The following is a 22,461-nucleotide window of genomic DNA, read 5'->3' as shown; positions in this document are numbered from 1 at the left end:
CAACTAGTCCAGTCACCAACCAGGATAAATAAAAACTCCAGCAAGCACACTACCCTGGACTGGATACTAGTCAGTAAGAGCCCCCAGTCATATATAACAGACTGCTTATCAGATTGCCTCAGTGATCACTCCCCAACATTCCTACTCAAAAAATACCTATACCAAGCTAAACCTGTCATCTACCGTCAAATACGTAAAAAACTAAACTTTAACCCACTCACATTTATCTCATCCCTCAAAGAATGTAACTGGCATCCTCTAAAGTACCTCAGTCTTGATGACTCAGTTGAATTTTTTAACACTATCTTCCTGAGCATCCTTAATTACCATGCCCCCATAAGACTTTCCAGAATCAAAGCACAACCATCCCTATGGCTACAGAAAACCACTAAGTCAGAAATGAAAAACAGGGATAAAGCCTGGGAGCACTGGCGCAAAACCAAAACCCCCTCAACTAGACAGAAATTCCTAGAACTATGCAATAGAGTCAAAAAGCTAATAAAACAGGACAAATTCCAATACTACCAGTCTGCCCTAGACTCCTCCCAACACAGCTCCAAACAATTCTGGTCCTCGATAAACTCCATCCTCCACCCAGGTAAAGTCAGTACCCCTCCTCCTAACATCCCTCACTCCTCAGAAAATATTGCTACCTCATTCAACACACATTTCACACAAACCATACTATCACTGGCTAAACAGTACAACCCCCCTCTTCTCCAACCCACACCTTCAACTAGTAATCTCCCCACTGCCTTCTCTTTTTCTCCTGTACCTACCTCCAACATAAAAAAACTCTTAACTAAACTTAAGCCCACCAAATTAGCAGCAGACAACCTCCCAAGTGAATACCAACAAATTGCAGCTGATGCTCTGGCCTACCCAGTATCCATCTTGATTAACCGATCTCTGTCAGAAAGTTACGTTCCCACACTGTGGAAAGTATCACATATAATTCCCCTCCACAAAGGCAGACCCTTCACAGAACTAACCAATTACCGCCTCATAGCTATTCTCTCTCCACTCTCCAAAATACTAGAGAGATGCATACACACTCAGGTCTCAGACTACCTCCTTACTATCAACCTCCATTCCAATACTCAGCATGGTTTCCGACCAAGCCATAGCACCACCACTGCCTTACTCTACTTTACTAACACTATCCTTCAGCATAACAAACAATGGCTATCTCTCCTCTGCTACTTTCCTAGACCTACCTAAAGCATTTGACATGGTCCCACACAAACAACTTATCTCTGTCCTCAGTAACCTATCCTTCTCGCAATCAGTCACCAACTGGTTTCAGAGTTACCTGTCTGACCGCCAACAATCCGTTGTATGGCAGAATGACATATCTCCCCAACTACCTGTCTCCATAGGGGTTCCCCAAGGATCCATCCTTGGACCCCTACTCTTCTAATCTAGCCTCTGCCACCAAACATGGCACCCTCATACAATACGCAGATGACTCAACCATCGTCTGCTCAGCCCAGTCCCTACCCAAACTGCAAAAAGTCACACAGGAAGCCTTTTGCTCTGTTGAAACTTGGTTATCCGATGCCCAATTAATACTCAACCCAAACAAAACTAAACTACTCATCTTCCAACCCACCAAACATACTCAAAACAACTCTCACTTTAACATCACAGCAAAAGACAACACCACTATATACCCAACTAAACACACCAAATTGCTAGGAGTGGAAATAGACAATAAACTAAAACTTGACATGCACATATCCATGACCATAAAAAAAGTCCACAAAAAACTAGGAGCGCTATACAGAAATAAGCAACTTCTCACCAAAGCAGCAAAGATTTCAATAGCAAATTCCCACCTTATCTCCACCCTACTTTATCCCTCTCCAATATATACCAACCTAAGGCAATGAGATCTAAACAAGCTAGAAACCTGCTACAACAAAATCGCCAAATTCGCCACAGGGGCATCCTACCATAATCACCACTGTCTCTCACTTGCTGAACTGGGCTGGCTTGAACTCCCTCACCTCCTTCAATGGTATCAACTCTCATTCATCCACAAACTAGTAAACCATCCACTAAATTTCCCATCCCTCCAGAATCTACTCCAACCCTATCGCACCACCAGACCATTAAGATCCAGCAACAAAAATCACTTGTAGATCACTAAAGCCAATAACTCTGCTGGTGAAGCACTATTCTCTTGCACCATAGCCAAATTATGGAACTCCCTCCCACCCACAATTACCTCCATACCATCATGCACTCACTTCAAAACTTTACTAAAAGCGCACCCAAAAACATGCTGGCTATGCCCTTGCAACTCCCACTCTAATATCACCCACCCCATCCAACCACTACCTTTCTTTCCACTCCACTAACTACCTTGATTATAGCAAACTCAGATGCTCATAAGCCAGTACTTATTATACAGCAGGAACTTCTTCTTGTAACATTTGTTAATGTCTGTTATGTACTTCACAGATAAAGATTCTAGTTGTCTACTGATGTACTATGTTCTTCATCTGTAAATATGTTGTAAGTAATTGCTATGTAAATTGTTAATCGCTATGTGATCCAATGTAACTACTGTCTGTTTATTTTAACTGTGGAGCTTTTCTCCCCGGGCCTCCGCTGAAAATGGACCTACGTCCAGTCAGACACTCCCGGTCAACAAATATAAATAAATAAATAAATAAAGTACTTACAAATTTGCTTGTAGTGCCTTTCATTGCCATATTCTGAAATATGTGGATTATGTTTTTGTATTCATCATACCAATGGGAGATGAAAACTGCTTGAAATGATTTAAAAAGCAGTTTAGCTTAAAATAAAATTACATAGTTCACTAACAAATGCAGAACATTTCAAAGAGTCAAATCTGCTCATTAATATTATTTTCCAATAATTAGCGAAGTAACATTGAATAAATAAGGTAACAGATGTTGAGCAGATTGAGGTGTTTTAAACATCTTCTCCTTTAAACCATTTCATATAGCACAGAAGACAACAGCTTATATTAAAGTATAAGGGGTCTTTATTGCCATGTCGACAGGGCTGTTCATCGAATGCCCTTACATCACCACATGTACACCAGAATACCAAAATATCGAATAGCCACAAAAGGGATTTTTTTCTCTGGCCGTTGTCAGAAATTTGCCATTTCTTTCACTGTAGTGCAATCTCAGAGTTGGTATATTTAAGTAGGGGGGTGTGGGGGGGTGAAGCCCTCCACTTCATTGTGTCTGTCGGTTTGTTTTGTTTTTTGTTGGCCCAGTGATTTTTTTTTCCCTGGAGGAAATAATTGGTTTTGTGGCCATTCAGCATTTAGGTATTTCTGTGTACTTATGTCGATGTAAGGGCATTCAAGGAACAGCCCTGTCGACATGGTACTATAAATGCAAGTATAAGTACAGTAATGTATATAACTGTTGTTATATGCAAATTAATATCTATATAGAAGTCAATTAAATATATTTCTCTCAGAACAAGTTTATAATCACTGTTAACAGTTTCCAAATGTCTGTAAAAATCATGTTCTATGAATTTGTAAGTATTATGTATTCCACCAACAAACTTGATGTTTAACTACCTCTTTGTATTATATCTCAGGTCTTTCATTATCTGTGGATCACCCGTGGTCTATATGCTTGTTATATTTTTTATGAGATTAAACCTTTAGGTGTGCCACTGTCTGTTGCAAGAAACACATTAGTTATTTTACTTATTAAATCGTATTTAATAAAACCATTTATTCTTGTGAAGAATCTGTATTCTGAGGGAGTCCAGGCAGAAAATACCAGATAGCCCTTGAACAATGCAAAAGTTACAAAATGTCAGAAATATAAGACATAGCTAGCAAAGAAGTTAGTGGCTTGTACTTGCATAAATGAAATGTGGATATGAAACAATATATTAGGTCAGTGACAATAATGGATCATTTAAGGAGAGTAACCTTTTAAAATATCAGGACTCACAATGCTAAGTCCTGAAATGTTTAGACTGAATAATCAAAAATCCAGCCTGGCAGTGTGTAAATATTTGTGTGTACAATGTAACAGGTAGCATATTACAGAACCAGAGAAACTGCAGAGGAAATTCCATTACTGTAATAGGTAGTTCTTTGTTTATCAGATGTATTGTGCATAGCAGTAACTATTATTAAAGTTATATTATTTTTTCAGCTTCTTTCATGACACATTAAAACCAGTAATATTGTTTTAAACAAGCATTTTCATCACTATAAATGACATATTTCTCTGGACTGTGATAATCTGTCGCATGAGTATATAATATTTACACTGTACTTATATAAAGGATACAACTTTCACTGAACTATAATTAGGATGACCACAAAATGTCACTAAACAGAGATTAGTACCAGTTGTCTTTAAGTCTGCAGATGTCTTCTTTTTCTTCTTCCCACTGCATTCTTCTTTTCTTTTCTTCATTTCATCATTCCACTTTTTAAAAGATAATGAGGATAAAAACTATAATGATATGTTTAAAAGTTAAATAGATTAATTTTAAATGTTCTGTTTTTGTGTTTCTGATGCTCATTTTAACATTCTAAAACTTCACATTCTGTAAATGATGGTTACCGTTCAAAATGCATTTTCTTCAGCAAGCAACTTGAATCTGGAATCTAGACTGTTATAAGTTGAAAAACAGCTTGAGATATGAGAAAAAAACATTCTAAAGTAATTTAACTAACACTAGGCAGGAAATGAGCTTAAGGGGACTGAAAAGAAGCAGTAAATGTAAAAAACAGTCAATAGCATCTCTAATTCTTTGAATAAGAGCCCAAGTAATGAACGAACACCGCACAACTTAAATCTATTAAAAGAAAGTGGAGTAATGTATCTAAATGATTTTCACACAGGAATACGACTCAACACAACACCCACCGCACATAGATAAAGCTTATCACATACAACACATTCACCAGATAGAATAACCAAAATAAAAAAACAGATTACCTGAAATTATTTATAGAAAGTATATATAAATTAAGTGGATTAGTTAAACATGGTAATATATACCCCCCACATGCACACTTCTCTCTATGTTAGAAAGTAATGTTTGACAGGAATTAAATAAAATAATGAAGAGACTTATAAGTAATAGCAATATTAATATATATGGTTAATTGCACCTGGATGGTTTCTGATGCTTCGTGCGTAGCCACCAACCTGGAGGTGTGGGTATCCTTGATGAATATGGATACACCCCCTCCTTTTGTGGTGTGGTCCGGGTTTTGGGGCCGGAACGCATGATATGAGATGAAACCTGATAGTGCCGGGGTGCTCTCAGGAGCCTTGAACCAGGTTTCAGTCACAGCACAGACATCGATGTTCTCCATACTGAGAAGGGACTCGAGTGTGTGCATTTTGAGATTTAGACTTCTGGCATTGAGCAGCATTACCCTTAGTTTCTTCACGTTTTTGTTTTCTAGGGTGGTAGGTTTAGAATTTGAGCCTTGCCTAAAAAGGCACTATGGGGTGGCAAGAGCCTTAGCCAATATCCGGAATCCCAGGGTGACAGGTGCAAGCCGTCCTTTGAGCAGCGTGGCTTGTCGAGCATGTCATCCCAGGCAGACAGGCACTGGGTCCCCTTTGAATGACACCAGAAATTAAGCCAATTGTTAAAGCTGATCATCTTGTCACTATATTGTGGCATCATTCTTGGTGAAGGAAGGATACTGCTCAGGGTCAGGGTCATACCTGCCTGGGCTACATAATCAGAGAGCTCCTCTATGTCTCTTTTCATGTAGTCCAGGGAGGTACGTCTCAGGTCGTTCACACCAGCATGGACAATGACTGTGTCATACTTGTACTTGCTGTGGAGTGACCTGAGTGCTTGTGTTATGTGGCGGATTCTAGCGCCCGATAGGCAGCTTACCGTGACCTTCTCCTTGTTCAGCCTGGTGAGTGGGACGTCAGTGTGTGGAGTCACCTATGACAAGTATGTTTGGTGTTGTATTTGGCCTTAAGGGCAGTGACTGCTTTGCACACTGATTTTGTTGTTTATGTGTTGTTTGTGTGGTGTATTGAGTTTGCAGTTGCTTGGGTGTCTGCTTTGGAGGCCTCTGCTGTTTAGGTAAATTTTTACTCAGAGTATGTCTTAGTGTGTTTATGTGTTTGATTCAGTTGTGTGGTTGAGTTATGTGAGACTGGTATTGTGGTGTGTGTCGTTGCCTTCTCCTCCTGCCTGGTCTTGCCAGTCCTGAGTTGAGAGAGCTCAGCCTCCAGTTTGGCTAAATAGCTGCATCTCTCGCAAGTGTTAGTATTACGTGGGAGGAGGAGAGGTTGTCCGTGTACATGAGGCAATTGTAACATTGTCTCAGAATTCCCAGATTCACCAACTGGGCAGGAGAGGACGCCAGCATCTGACCCTTTGACATGCTAGAAAGATTTATGAGTTGGTATGAGACAGAAAAGTAGTGGGCTTAGCAGGGAAGTGGGCACTCCTGGGGGGTTTTGCTAGTGAGAGATTTGTATAATATAGGAGTGCTTGACCTGCAAAGAGAATGCTTATAAGACAAGGGATATGCTTATAAGACAAGTGCTGAGCTTTTTGAGAAGAAAAAGCTATTTGGAACAAGTGCTGCACTTTTTAGTGAAGGTGTAAACTGTTTAGGTTCCTAACAGAGCAGTTCTAAGGGAAAAATTGAAGAACAGACTTTCTGGAGCCAGAAAGAGTTTAACCTTGTTTAACCGGCGCTGCCCGATGCTGCTCTAGTGGCAACAAAGAGCTAAATCGCGCTAAAGCACGTTAAAGTGTGCTTGATAGCAGGGGCTGGAAAGAAGCAGGAATAGACCCAAAACTGCCAATAAAACTACAGTTTCAAGTCAGTAACCACCTCTACGGGGGCAGGGAAGCTGCTCAATGTTATTCACTGCCACTGATCAACAGAGAGACTTTCCTTTAGCCCAAGCAAAAATGGCCTCACAGAAACTTTCAAATAGTTCAGGAACAGCAAGCCTGTAACTGAACTTTTTTAACTCTCAGAAAAGTGGGAAAAAAGCAAGATTTTTTTTTTGTTTTTTTTTTCAGAGATAGCAGAGGTTCACAAGTAATATCAAGTTATAACAGTGCAGTAAATGACCCCACACAAGAGTGCTAGGTCAAGGACAGAAAATATGCAAGTTTTAAGAAAAAACAATTTAAAATTAAGTGCAAACAGGAAATTCAGCAAACAGCTTTTGGTTGTGCTCTAAATACAGCTACTAATACAGAAATCAAGTTTAACAAGCCAGCAAATGCTCAAGCTAGGCAGCTATGCAGAAAAACTTAGCAAATAAACAGAGAAAAAATACTTAAAATCTCAAAAGTGGCTCCCTTCTTCTCTCAGCGATTTTTCCTCTTGGAGGGTGCTTCACCAACAGCCAACAAGCCTGAAAAGACGCCCAAACCATGAGGCAACTAGGTTTTAAGAGAGAAAGATGAAGGAGTTTTGGAAATGACCCCTAGTGGCCAATAAAACTACAGTTTCAAGTCAGTAACCAACTCTACGGGGGGCAGGGAAGCTGCTCAATGTTATTCACTGCCACTGATCAACAGAGAGACTTTCCTTTAGCCCAAGCAAAAATGGCCTCACAGAAACTTTCAAATAGTTCAGGAACAGCAAGCCTGTAACTGAACTTTTTTAACTCTCAGAAAAGTGGGGAAAAAAGCAAGATTTTTTTTTTGTTTTGTTTTTTCAGAGATAGCAGAGGTTCACAAGTAATATCAAGTTATAACAGTGCAGTAAATGACCCCACACAAGAGTGCTAGGTCAAGGACAGAAAATATGCAAGTTTTAAGACAAAAATTATTTAAAATTAAGTGCAAACAGGAAATTCAGCAAACAGCTTTTGGTTGTGCTCTAAATACAGCTACTAATACAGAAATCAAGTTTAACAAGCCAGCAAATGCTCAAGCTAGGCAGCTATGCAGAAAAGCTTAGCAAATAAACAGAGAAAAAATACTTAAAATCTCAAAAGTGGCTTCCTTCTTCTCTCAACATTTTTTCCTCTTGGAGGGTGCTTCACCAACAGCCAACAAGCCTGAAAAGACGCCCAAACCACGAGGCAACTAGGTTTTAAGAGAGGAAGATGAAGGAGTTTTGGAAATGACCCCTAGTGGCCAATAAAACTGCAAAGCCAATAAAGCCACTTCTGGTACAAAATACGCAGATCCCCTGTTGCCCACTGTGAATGCTTTGGTGACAGACCCTTAACTGCTACTCCCATAGTCATTTTGAATCCTTTTCATTATTCTCTCTTCTTAAGATATTAAAACCACACCAGAAATGTGAGGAGATAGCTCTCTGCAGCATTAAGGTAGAGGACTGGCTTCACTTCCTTGTTATTTGTGAAAAATGAAAAACAAAACCCCTTAAACATTGCAATATTAAGCAAAAGTAATAATCGGTCCACAATTCCAGGTGTTAATTTCTCTTCTATGAAAATACTGAAGAAACATACTCAAACAGGCTTAGTCACTGGAATAACTCAGCTTTAATTTATGATAAGCACTTTTGTCCAACAATTGGACTTCTTCAGATCAACTTTTCAATAACAGTTTTAAAGCATGGAAAACTAATATCTATCTATCTATCTATATATATATATATATATATATATATATATATATATATATATATATACATAAAAAGCACAGAGCATAATAAATCTTGATTGACAACGTCATACAGAGTAATGAGTTTAGCTTACAACTAAAAGCTAGCCTGATGGAATACAAGTCATTTTTTACAATCCAGACTAAAATAAGAAACATAAAGAGTCATAATAAAACACATTTCAAATAAAATGAAAAGCAGAACTAGTAATTAACTCCTAGCCTGTCTCCAAATATCTGTCTCCAGATAGGAGCAAGGTGTCTTAAAACTCCCTCCACTAAAGACTATTTAGCACCAAGGTGACTACAAGATCCTTCCAAAAGGAGTTATACACTAAAAAAAAACTAAAAAGAAGAAAAACAAAAAAATTACAGAGCTAAAGTGAAGAAGAATGTGTGTATGTGTGTCTGTGTGTGTGTGGTGGGTGTGTGTGTGTGTGTGTATGTGTACATGTGTGTGTGTGTGTGTGTGTGTGTGTGTGTGTGTGTGTGTGTGTGTGTGTGTGTGTGTGTGTGTGTATGCATCTGCATCCATGTGTAGCAACAAGTACATGAATCAAGAAAACAGCCCCCACTGTAGTAACCTTGGAAAAGATAAAATATAAAGAAACATAACAGATAAAAATACAATCAAAATAAAAACTTTGATCATAAATGTATTAAGAACAGACAAAAATGAAAAACTATTTTACCCACAGAGCTTCATCAGATCACTGTTAAAACTGAGTATCCATAAAATAAATCATATGCTGAAAATAGGAAAAAAGGAAACAGTCAATAAAATTTGCGAAAAAATGCATATGTATATTGTTGTAGCAAAACAGAAAACAAGCAGAATCCATCAAAAATGCAGGCATAAAAAATGTCCAGAAAAATGAAGAAAGGAGTAAACATATCAGGTTAAACCCATTAATAAAGTAGTTTGTGGCCCAGTTTCCTAAACTGAAGATTGCATTAGGTTGAACAAATAGAATTAAGTCCAGGCAGATTGTAGCATTATGAAGAATTTGTCATTTCAGCTTTTTCTTTTCAGGAATGACATTGCAGTACCCCGTGAGTGGATGATTGCACACATGCACACACATACACACACACTCTTCTTCACTTCTTCACTTCAGCTATTTTTTTTTATTGTTTTTTTTTTTTTTAGTTTTTATAGTATATCACTCCTTTTGGAAAAAGATCTTCATGTTTGGTGCTAAACAGACTTCAGTGAAGGGAGATTTGTGATGCATTGTTACTGTCTGGAGAAAGAGTAGGAGCTAATTACTAGTTCTGCAAATCAGTTGGTTTGGACAATGTATTTATTAGTATTCGTTCTGTTTCTTATTTTAGCTAGTGTTTAAAAAAATGACGTGTTGCATCAGGCTAGCTTTTAGTTGTAGGCTAGGCTCATTACTACGTTTGAGATTGTCAGTCATGATTTATGATGCTTTGAGCTTTTATGTATATAATATAAATATATATATATATATATATATATATATATATATATATATATATATATATATATATATATATATATATATAGGTTAAAGCTGTTATTGAAAAGTTGATGTGATGAAGTCTAGTTGGCGGACAAAAGCGCTTATCATAAATTAAATCTGAGTTATTCCAATAATTAAGCATGTTTGAGTTTGTTTCTTCAGTACCTTCATAGAAGAGGAATTAACATCTGATGTTTTGCCTGTTTATTACTGTTGATTAATATTGTAATATTTAACTGTTTTTTTTTGTTTTTTTTTTCATTTTTCACAAATGAAGAGGTGAAGTCAGTCCTCTAGCTTAATGCTGGAGACAGCTATCTCCTCACATCTCTGTTGCTAGAAAAATGTTAAAATACAAATGACTCTCTACCTGAAGTGGAAGAGTTAATACTACAAGTTTCAACACTTCCAAAAGAGATGACCTGCTATTTCTTGAAACAAAGTATGAAAAAGGAAAGAAAAAAGTAAGGAAGCAAAGAAAGAAAGAAAGACATTAATACATTCTGAATCTTGCTATTACACTGTTAAAATAATTTTACAGGGCCCCCCCCCCCGAAACCCTGATGTGCAGTACTCTTTCTTCCACATCTCCGCTAATCATTAATTATTCCTTGTTTAATTAATTCAGAGCTGAGCCAAAAAGAAACATTCCATATGATTCAGTGTTCTACAATGGTTTACAAAGAATAAATAAAATAAAATTGTACTTGTTTGTCCTGTGGCTCACTTTTTGTAATACAGGATTCCTGGACACGAGGCAGATTTATCAGTCATTGGTGATCTTTGTCATTTGATCTGCTTAAGATATTAAGATATCAGATCACAACAGTTCTTTTTTCTACATGTTTTCCATATTTTACCAGTCTGCCTTTTCAATAACCCTAGCATAGAATCAAGCTGATTTAATACGGAGTGTTGTTGAAAACTTGACTCCAGCTTGATGTATTGCCAAAATTTAATTTTCTCATTGGAAGAAGTAGCTAAACATTCCCTGAAAATAGGAAATCCATTTCCTTCCTTTCCTGACTAACCAAGTCGTTCCATTAGAAGCAATCAATATTGATCTAATACTGCCAAAATGTAGATTTGGCTTCTATCTGACACCAGCTTTGATTTCAGGTCCTGTTCCATATGCCAAAATGATGGTCACTCCTTTTCTCAATTATAGTCTTACCTAGCTAATAGTCAAGCCCACCTGGGTCCCAACATGTCCCTTTTCCATCTGAAATTGCATATAGCCAGTCTTCTTGAATTGCATGAATCTCTGATAGAAGCCTTATCAGAAGTGGGAAAGTTCTCCCCTAAATAGTTTAGCTCAGAGAAATAGCAGCATCATAGGTTTGCACATCTGGGACTTGCAACCCTCCCTTTGCAAATCACATTATTAGTTTTTTTCCCCTAAGTCTCCTAGACAGGTTACACTGCCACAAAAAATCCATGTTAACTTTTTTTTGCAATTTCTGCAGTTATGGACTTAGACAAACATGCACGGTATGCCTACACAGAAAAATACATTTAGGATCATAGGAGATTACTAGGCTATTGATCAAGAGGTCATTTTAAGTCTAGCCATTTCATCCCAAAGTAATACCATGAAAATGCTAGTCAATCCCAAAAATTGCATTTAGTGATGACTGTCCATATCCAGAAGGGTTGTGGGCATTGTCCAAGGCAAGAATGTACAGTGCCCCATCCACTCATCCAGGTTCATCTAGAACAATCTTGTAGAGGTGCTCTGTTTCATATGAATTGGTAGCCTATTCCAAAGATACGGCAGTCATTGGGAGAGAAATCTGTCCCTCCAGTATGTCCTACTTAAGTCGCATTCCATATTTAGGCCCCTGCAATGGGTAGCTCTTGTCCCGTTTGATTTACTGATATGCAGCAAGTTCATTAGGTTTGGGTCTTGGATTGCTCTGTAGGCCAGGCATAAATAGATAAAACATTTTAATAGCATTAATTCTTGCTAGGAAATGTAGATGTAGCCTCTTCCTATTAGCCACTGTCTGAACTCACCAACAACTGGTTTTGCTTTGTTCTCTATCACTTCCACCATATTGGTTGACTTAACTACCCCCAAGTGCGAGTGCGTGCACACACGCACCTGTCCACACACACACACACACACAAACATTTGCTCCTTAAAAGTATCACTTTTGCAATTTACTACTGAAGTTAATTCAAACTTAGTTAATTCCATAGAAGATTGCATCTAACATTAATAATTTATTTTTTTATTTATTCATTCATGTGCTGAAAATGACAAGTTTTCATGAAAAAAAAATGTAGAGAGGCATTACTGTTTGAAGCTCTGTATGGTTTCAGGAATTCCAAAGGTCTGGGAATATCATTAAATGGTTTATAGATTGCAACTTGCTATTTCCTACTTACAACTTTTCAAAGTTATAAGAATGCATGTATGAGTAAGTGTTTATGAAAATGTATACGAAGCTTGTGCATCTAAGATTTTCAGATTTTTAACCTGTAGCCAGTTCCAAGCATTCTACATAGCTATATTCTTCAGTGTCTATTGTGTTGGTAATATATAGGTAAGTGCAACAGATCTGTTACAAACCTTTAGTTTTCACTGACTTTACTCCTCAATTAGTTAGCCCTAAAAGTACACATTGCATGATGCCAGATCAATACATAGGTGCAAAAGTAAGAACACATAATCATTATGAGCAAAGACAATAATTTGTTCTTGTTCTATTTCCAAGAACACAAACACACACACACACACACACACACACACACACACACACACACATGCATGCACACAAGCACACATATTTGTTTTATGCTCATTTGTAATTGTTAGAAAAATGTTAAAATACAAATGACTCTCTACCTGAAGTGGAAGAGTTAATACTACAAGTTTCAACACTTCCAAAAGAGATGAACTGATATTTCTTGAAAGAAAGTATGAAAAAAGAAAGAAAAAAGTAAGGAAACAAAGAAAGAGAGAAAGACATTAATACATTCTGAATCTTGCTATTACACTGTTAAAATAATTTTACAGGGCCCCCCCCCCCCAAAACCCTGATGTGCAGTACTCTTTCCTCCACATCTCCGCTAATCATTAATTATTCCTTGTTTAATTAATTCAGAGCTGAGCCAAAAAGAAACATTCCATATGATTCAGTGTTCTACAATGGTTTACAAAGAATAAATAAAATAAAATTGTACTTGTTTGTCCTGTGGCTCACTTTTTGTAATACAGGATTCCTGGACATGAGGCAGATTTATCAGTCATTAGTGATCTTTGTCATTTGATCTGCTTAAGATATTAAGATATCAGATCACAACAGTACTTTTTTCTACGTTTTCCATATTTTACCAGTCTGCATTTTCAATAACCCTAGCATGGAATCAAGCTGATTTAATACGGAGTGTTGTTGAAAACTTGACTCCAGCTTGATGTATTGCCAAAATTTAATTTTCTCATTGGAAGAAGTAGCTAAACATTCCCTGAAAATAGGAAATCCATTTCCTTCCTTTCCTGACTAACCAAGTCGTTCCATTAGAAGCAATCAATATTGATCTAATACTGCCAAAATGTAGATTTGGCTTCTATCTGACACCAGCTTTGATTTCAGGTCCTGTTCCATATGCCAAAATGATGGTCACTCCTTTTCTCAATTATAGTCTTACCTAGCTAATAGTCAAGCCCACCTGGGTCCCAACATGTCCCTTTTCCATCTGAAATTGCATATAGCCAGTCTTCTTGAATTGCATGAATCTCTGATAGAAGCCTTATCAGAAGTGGGAAAGTTCTCCCCTAAATAAAACCAGAGCAACAGTAACCAAAGAAGAATTAATCCACGACCAGGGAAGAAGGAAGCAGTTCTCGGTTGCAAACTGAAAATAGTTTTAATAGCAGAATTCTCGGATTAAAAGTTACACAAATCACAAGGTTAAAAATCACACAAGCGCTTTCGCTCAGGCAGTCCTGAACTTTATCAAGTGTTACAAAAATTCTGTATTCCAATGTTCCATATATATCCTGGTAATTATGGTCTTAATTGGAAAAACTTGTTGGTAAAGTGCTTTAGTGAGTTAAAGGTATAGACTGAGAATTGATTTCATTAAACATCAACTACCAATAATAAAACATATATATATATATATATATATATGTATATAAATAATATGAAATCAAGTTTTGAACACAAGGCTTCACTAATAGGAATTTAAAAGTGAGGAGTTAAAAATTCAAATTAAACTGGAAAATTCAATGACACTTGTATTGAGTGTGCTGAGTGAGTTACAAATGGTTACATATTGCTAAAAGAAACTGTAATATTAAGTTAAATTAGTTACTAATAGACATTAATCAGTGACATAGATATAAATTTAGTGGTAGAGATGGTGAGGACTTAAAAAATTGCAAGACAATAATTACCCATATAGTTTGGCTTAGTGTGTGGATGAGTTGTTATGTTGAGGAATTTCAGCAACAAGGCTATAACCTAGCTCTTCTTAGCTTCAAAACTGGTTTGATGCTAATCATCCCATTGAGGCCAGGCGGTTTCCCTGCATCCAGCCTCAACTGCCATTGTAGTTCACGATAACCTAGGGTAGATTCCCAATCACCACCCCTTGCATCTGGTTCAACTTGTTCAAGAACTAGAAACTGAATTTTGAGCTCTGGGCAAGAGGGGGAATGTTTGAAAAAGGCATTGGTCTCTTTCTTTTTGGCCATATCGTAAAGGTGTTCATAAATTCGTTTTCTTAATTCCCCTCTCAGTTTTACCCACATAGAAGCTTTGACAGGTGATACATACACCCAAGTAAACCACCCCTCTAGTGGCACACGTGTAAAAACCTGTTGGATGTACTCTAAAATTTCTTGATGGAATATAGGGAGATGTTTCTTTCAATATGGCGTGGCATTGTGCACAAGTGCCACATTTAAATGTGCCCAACCTGGGTTGTTTGACTCTCTTCTTAGTTTCTTGCTTTTTTTCAAATATTTCTTTCAAGTTGGCCCCTCTTTTTTGGACAAAACTAGGTTTGGATGGTATGTAGTCCTTTAGTTCTTCAAAAAGGGCCAGAACTGGCCAATGGTGCAAGATGTTTTTTTCCATTTCTTGAGAATTAGATGAGTAGGTGTATGCAAAACTGTTTGTGTGGGAAACTTCTGTATTTGAGGGGATATTAAACGGAAGTTCCGGTCCTCTTCCTAGTATCGGTGTGTATAGAGAATGTCTTGAAGAACTTACTTCAGCAGCTAAGGTTCTAAATAATTCCAGGGGGTAGCCTCTTTCCAAGAACAAGGTCTGTAAGAACTCCACTTCCAATTCAAAGTCATTCTGTGTGCTACATATTCTACTTGCTCTAATGAGCTGTCCCTTGATGATTCCTCTTTTTTGATATAAGGGGTGTGCACTCTCGAAGTGTAGAAAAGAATTGGAAAAAGTGGATTTACGGTGCAATTTGGAGTGGAAAGTTTTTTGAGTGTAGTCCTTATACAAGGTAACATCTAGATAATGAAGTTCATGTAAATCGGCAGTGTGTGTAAATTGTAGGAAGTTCGTGGTTGAATTGATGTAACTGAAAAATCGGGACAAATCTTCCTCCGAGCCAGCCCATAGGATACAGATGTCATCCAGGTAGTGTCTGTAGAAAAGGATGTACTGTTCCCAAGGTGGTATAAGGACAAAAGTGTGCTCCCACATATGCAATACTACGTTCGCATAGAAGGACGCACAGGGTGCTCCTATGGCTACACCCTTACGTTGCCGAAACAGTTCTCCATTGAAAAAAATGAAATTGTTGGACAGGACAATTTCCATCAATTCAGTAAGTAGGTTGGACATTTTGTTGGTGAGGGTGGTTTTTTGACCAAGAAATTCAGCAAACCATTCTAACCCTTCTTTGTGCGGGATACTGGAGAAAAGATCCTTGATATCCACAGTGACCATTAAGATGTCTGGTGAAAAACATGAGGTAGGAATGTCACGCAAAAAATGCCAGGAATCTTTGCAAACATGGGTAAGTAAAGGTGTGTATTCTTTAGTCATGAAATCAATAAATTTCCCCAGGGGTTCAATCACACCTCCTGCCCCTGATACGATCGGTCTGAATTTGAGAGGGTGGGTCCCTTTATGAGTTTTCGGTATCCCAAAGATGACCGGTATTCTAGGCTTCTCCACATGAAGGTAGTTGAATGCCTTTTCATTAATGGCCTGCTGCAATAAGAGGTCATTCAGGTAGTAATTAATCTGTGCGAGGGCGATGTTAACCTCATTTCGCGAAACCGTCTCATATTGTTCATCATCTTGTAACATAGTATGGATGTACGCTTCATAATCCCCAGAAAACATGAGGACAATTCCTCCACCCTTATCAGGTTTCATGATCCTGATTTTCTCTTCTTGAAGATGTTTTATGAGGTTAGTTTCTTGGTCCGAAAGATTAGGATGGGACAAGGCTTTTTAACTTTTGGATAATTCCCTGAAATCATTCTCCACCAGTTTCTCAAAGAAGAGAATTATCGGGTGGAGTGGAGGATTAAAGAGGCTAGTACGGGTTAGGCCCATGTCATGCATTCTCAGGCCTTTGAAAATTAAGTTTAAGTTCAGACCTCTAGTGAACAATTTCAGCTCTACCAAGGCTTGTGTCAGATTCATAGGCTTAGATGGTACAAACTGCAACCCTCGTGTGAACACGTCAAAGGCGCATTCATCTAGGACCACGTCTGTGTAATTGTAAATAACAAAATTGTTTTTCCTTAAAATGGTGCAATTACCCTCTGTGTTATCAAGTATCTGAGTCAAAGATGGGAATACATTCTGTGGGAAGTTCTTCTAGAGGTCCAGGGACCCCAGAAGAGTGGGGGGCATTCAACGACCAGTATTCCAAGTCCTCGGTGCTTGTTTCTGTCCCCAAACCCCGGTCTGGCCGGGGTTCCGTTGAAAATCCTGGTTGCTGTTGCCCTTCCTGCCTTTCTCTGCTAATCTTTCACTTCTTCTAGGAGGTTCCTCTAGCTCATCATGCATGTCATCAGGCCTATCTGAATTAATGGTGGGTGTCTTGGAGAAGCCCCCTCTGTAGTACCCATTAGGAAAGGGGTAAGCCAAACCATCTCTATAATCCACTAGGTCACGTTCTAGTTTTCTTAACTTCCTGTTAAGAATCTTGTCGCATCTAGGCTATTGATCAAGAGGTCATTTTAAGTCTAGCCATTTCATCCCAAAGTAATACCATGAAAATGCTAGTCAATCCCAAAAATTGCATTTAGTGATGACTGTCCATATCCAGAAGGGTTGTGGGCATTATCCTAGGCAAGAATGTACAGTGCCCCATCCACTCATCCAGGTTCATCTAGAACAATCTCGTAGAGGTGCTCTGTTTCATATGAATTGGTAGCCTATTCCAAAGATACGGCAGTCATTGGGAGAGAAATCTGTCCCTCCAGTATGTCCTACTTAAGTCGCATTCCATATTTAGGCCCCTGCAATGGGTAGCTCTTGTCCCGTTTGATTTACTGATATGCAGCAAGTTCATTAGGTTTGGGTCTTGGATTGCTCTGTCGGCCAGGCATAAATAGATAAAACATTTTAATAGCATTAATTCTTGCTAGGAAATGTAGATGTAGCCTCTTCCTATTAGCCACTGTCTGAACTCAACAACAACTGGTTTTGCTTTGTTCTCTATCACTTCCACCATATTGGTTGACTTAACTGCCCCCAAGTGCGAGTGCGTGCACACACGCAACTGTCCACACACACACACACACACACACACACACACACAAACATTTGCTCCTTAAAACTATCACTTTTGCAATTTACTGCTGAAGTTAATTCAAACTTAGTTAATTCCATAGAAGATTGCATCTAACATTAATATTTTATTTATTTATTTATTCATTCATGTGCTGAAAATGACAAGTTTTCATGAAAAGAAAATGTAGAGAGGCATTACTGTTTGAAGCTCTGTATGGTTTCAGGAATTCCAAAGGTCTGGGAATATCATTAAATGGTTTATAGATTGCAACTTGCTATTTCCTACTTACAACTTTTCCAAGTTATAAGAATGCATGTATGCGTAAGTGTTTATGAAAATGTATACGAAGCTTGTGCATCTAAGATTTTCAGATTTTTAACCTGTAGCCAGTTCCAAGCATTCTACATAGCTATATTCATCAGTGTCTATTGTGTTGGTAATATATAGGTAAGTGCAACAGATCTGTTACAAACTTATAGTTTTCACTGACTTTACTCCTCAATTAGTTAGCCCTAAAAGTACACATTGCATGATGCCACATCAATACCTTGTTCTATTTCCAAGAACACAAACACACACACACACACAGACATACACACACACACACACACACACACACACACACACACACACACACACACACACACACACACACACACACATATTTGTTTTATGCTCATTTGTAATTGTTAGAAAAATGTTAAAATGCAAATGACTTTCTACCTGAAGTGGAAGAGTTAATACTACAAGTTTCAACACTTCCAAAAGAGATGAACTGATATTTCTTGAAAGAAAGTATGAAAAAAGAAAGAAAAAAGTAAGGAAACAAAGAAAGTGAGAAAGACATTAATAAATTCTGAATCTTGCTATTACACTGTTAAAATAATTTTACAGGGTCCCCCCGAATCCCTGATGTGCAGTACTCTTTCCTCCACATCTCCGCTAATCATTAATTATTCCTTGTTTAATTCAGAGCTGAGCCAAAAAGAAACATTCCATATGATTCAGTGTTCTACAATGGTTTACAAAGAATAAATAAAATAAAATTATGTAAACTACCTCCAATATTATCATAAGAATGAGAGCAAGAAATACTATGAAATACTACATTTTCATTAGTATATATTCCACCCAATTGCACTTAATTTTTTTGCTGTTTCAAAGATTACATTTATTTTCCTTGGACTTCCAGCAGCCATCCAGTAAAAATACGTATACATTTTGTCACACCCCAGCATACTTGGTAAATAACTAATTGTAATATGTTTTATTAAGTAAGCAGAAAACTGGCAGAATGTATATTTACTGAAGCTAAATGAACACTGTGGGTGTATTGTGAAATATAACATCCAGTGTACAAATAAGTCTCTAATAAAAACACATCCTTCATCATGTAATTGTAGTTATATAAATGTTGCCTAAAAGTTTGCCAATTGCTACAAACTGCATTTTCCTGTTTAATTTCAAGTGTGTTTCCACTTAGGAAATAATGCCAAAGAAAGAAACAAATATTTATTGGCATCTCATAGAAGAGGTCTAACAATGGTTTTCATTAAAATAAAGATGCAATCCAAAAAGTAATTTATTATCCCACTTTGTTCAAGTGGCACCAGTTCAGCAATGTTACATGACCAGTCCAATAGTATAATGCAACCTTGGAAATAAAAGTTGGAAGCCCTTGCTGATTTGAAGGAATAAGACACAGACACGTTTGAATTCAAGCAAATGGCTGGTCAGACAAATTCCCTTACCCCTGCCAAAGATATCAAATTAGAACAGTTTTCTGCAGCTACTGTCTTCAGGAAAAGCCACATAATAAACTGCATCATAAGCAGCTTCAACCAGGACTACTGATAATGTAGAACACATCCGTAACTTCATTTTCTTGGCCTTGTACACACATGGTCTCTTTGGAATTGTAGCAATATGAATCAGTATCCTCTTGTGATTTAGCTTTTAGTGCTATGTTTTGGACCACAGCAGTTCTATTTCTAGTGCAGTCCAGAAGTCTTTACAACTTTAAGGAGCTAAGCATCCTTATTTAGACAGATGACAGCCTAACTGATTTGGAACTGTGCCATGTTATGCTGATCTTGTTAGTATTAGATTGTATTCATTACTCGTTTAAATTTTTTACTTCTCACATTTATGGCTCCAAAGCATTATTGGTACAGTTGTTAACCCCCCACCCCACCCCATGTCAGTACAACCAACATAAGCATAACTAATTAATGTCTGCACAATTAAATGATTACACCCTCAGCACTCTGTGCTCGTTTGTTATCCCTAAATGACAAGTGTCTGGACTCTGTTTCTAGTAATATGGTTTAAAGAAATTCATATCATAGCAAAAAGCTTGATACATGATTTATACAAGAAGTGAAGTAGTACACATGTATCTCAGCTGTTTATTTAAGCGGTAGTTTGAATTTAACAGCCACAGCCCTGTGAGTACTTCTAGGCAGGAATGGTTCCACTCAAGATCTCAGCCATGCAAGTGAATGGTGGTAGATGTTTTGCCATATTGCAACATGCCTTCAGGTCTGTGCATATTAAGAAACCTCTATGACCTTAATCTTGGCACACCAGACATTTTCCTTTTTGCTTTTAAAATCTGTATAGATGAAATACTGATAACTGCGCAGTAATTCTAGGAGGTATTTTAATGAAATTCAAGACTCTACACTGGATGGGTTTACCACCTGGGTAGCTGTTCACCATGTTTCTGATCATAATCAGATTATGATGCATTTCAGACATGTACATTAATAAATTCACCTTGGGAATGGACTGAAGTGAAGCTTGAGAGGTATATTTTGACATCCATGTTAAGAGTACATAACAAGTAATTATATTTGGAGAACTCTGATCATAATTCTTCATAATATCCTAGAGTTTTACCTGCTTCAGTGTATTACAATTATAAAAAAGAGAGAGTGTAGGACCACAAATTGTTTTACTGTTTTGTTTCTCCTATTAACCAGGTGAACTTGGGCATCCTGAGGCAATGTAGCAATTGCCTCATGTATACCGACAACCATCTCCTCTTACCTCCCAACACTCACACTTGCGAGAGATGCACTTATATATCACTTGGGGGTTCAGGGGGCTTGCCCCCTGCAAAATAGTAAAATACACATACCATTGAGTGTGGAAAATCACAGTCTGGTAAGCTGCATAGCATGGGTGACTGATATCACCTCCTGCTATGTCGAATACATCAAACTCTGGGAGTTTATGTATTCCATTTCAAGTTTGCTGCCTATTCGATGATAAAGATTCGTCTTTCCAGGTTGACATTTTGGACAGTCGATCAAAGCAGTTTCGTGAAAGTAATAGTAAACTGTTTGAAACAACATAAATTATAGACATTTCAGAACAGTGAATTTCTGTTAGTGATGATAGAGTGCTGAAAAGAAATGTAACTTATGTTACCATGACGTAATCAGCATGAAGAAAATTTACTAGATTTTCAAGCTTGCAGCAGGACAAGCAACATTATTGTTAGAAAGGTATCAGAAATGTCTAGCCAAAGAAAATTAGTGGATCTGTTTAAAAAATCATGGAGCATCCGTCATTTTGTAAGGTACTAAGTGAATGAGTTTGCAGGGCCATATGAGTTTTATGGAACTCAGACATTCCAGGCAAATATACAGTAATTAATTATCATTCTATGGCAGCAATTTTAAAATCAGCCAATGAGAAAAAAAATGATAAACTTATGATCTTCTAAGATATTCCAGTGACATATAAATAACATTGGAAGCTTGTTCCATTTTTTTTTTACTTGCCTAATTCACAACAACATTAAATTTCAAATGTTGTTTCTAGCCTCATTTTATTTTTCATATAAAGATAATAAATGTCAATTTTCAACAGCCCAAAAACATAACCAATGTTTATGAAAACTGTAGCTGAGTATCCCATTAATTTCTTATTTAAAGTTCCAATTTTATATATGATCTTTGCAACAAAACAACCAGAATATAAGCTAGTCATTGTAATATTTTCAACACTTAATGCATAATCTGTGGAGCCTAGGTGTAAGGTAATATTACGTTTAATAATTGGATGGTGACTGCCTGGCAGAACAGAAATTATTTTAAAGCTAACCTTCATTACAAATTATTAACATGCCATTTGATAAGACTAGCCTGTTAAAGGGGCATTTATTATTTCTATTAATTCATGAGCATCCAAGAAACCTGTAAAGAATATCACTTGTGGGTCGGTATAGTCTCTGACACTCCAAGTTATGTTGGTAGCTTCTCATCATTTAATACTTTTCTCAACTGAAAATCCTGACACTGTAAAAAAATCCACCAAGGGCCTCAAATCATTAGTAGAGCAAGTGGGACAGCTATAGGTGGCAATCAAGGTTGTATTATAGTTTTAATATTGTTATCACACATCTGCTTTGTTAATATTGCTGTTGAACATAATTATTTTCAAGACTGTTAGATCAACTTTAATAAATATGGAAACAATGCCACTCCTCCTTATATAACCAATTGTGTGCACTGTATCCCTCTAAATTATTAACCCAATCGCCATCCTTCTAGCAAGTTTCAGTAACTATAGAGAGAACATGCTAACTATCATTTAATGCACAATTCCTTCCAACAGTAATTAGCAG

Source organism: Protopterus annectens, chromosome 1.part1, assembly GCF_019279795.1.
Source record: "Protopterus annectens isolate FY-2018-M chromosome 1.part1, PAN1.0, whole genome shotgun sequence".
NCBI classification, from domain to species: domain Eukaryota; kingdom Metazoa; phylum Chordata; order Ceratodontiformes; family Protopteridae; genus Protopterus; species Protopterus annectens.
Note: the sequence above shows the minus strand (reverse complement) of the source record.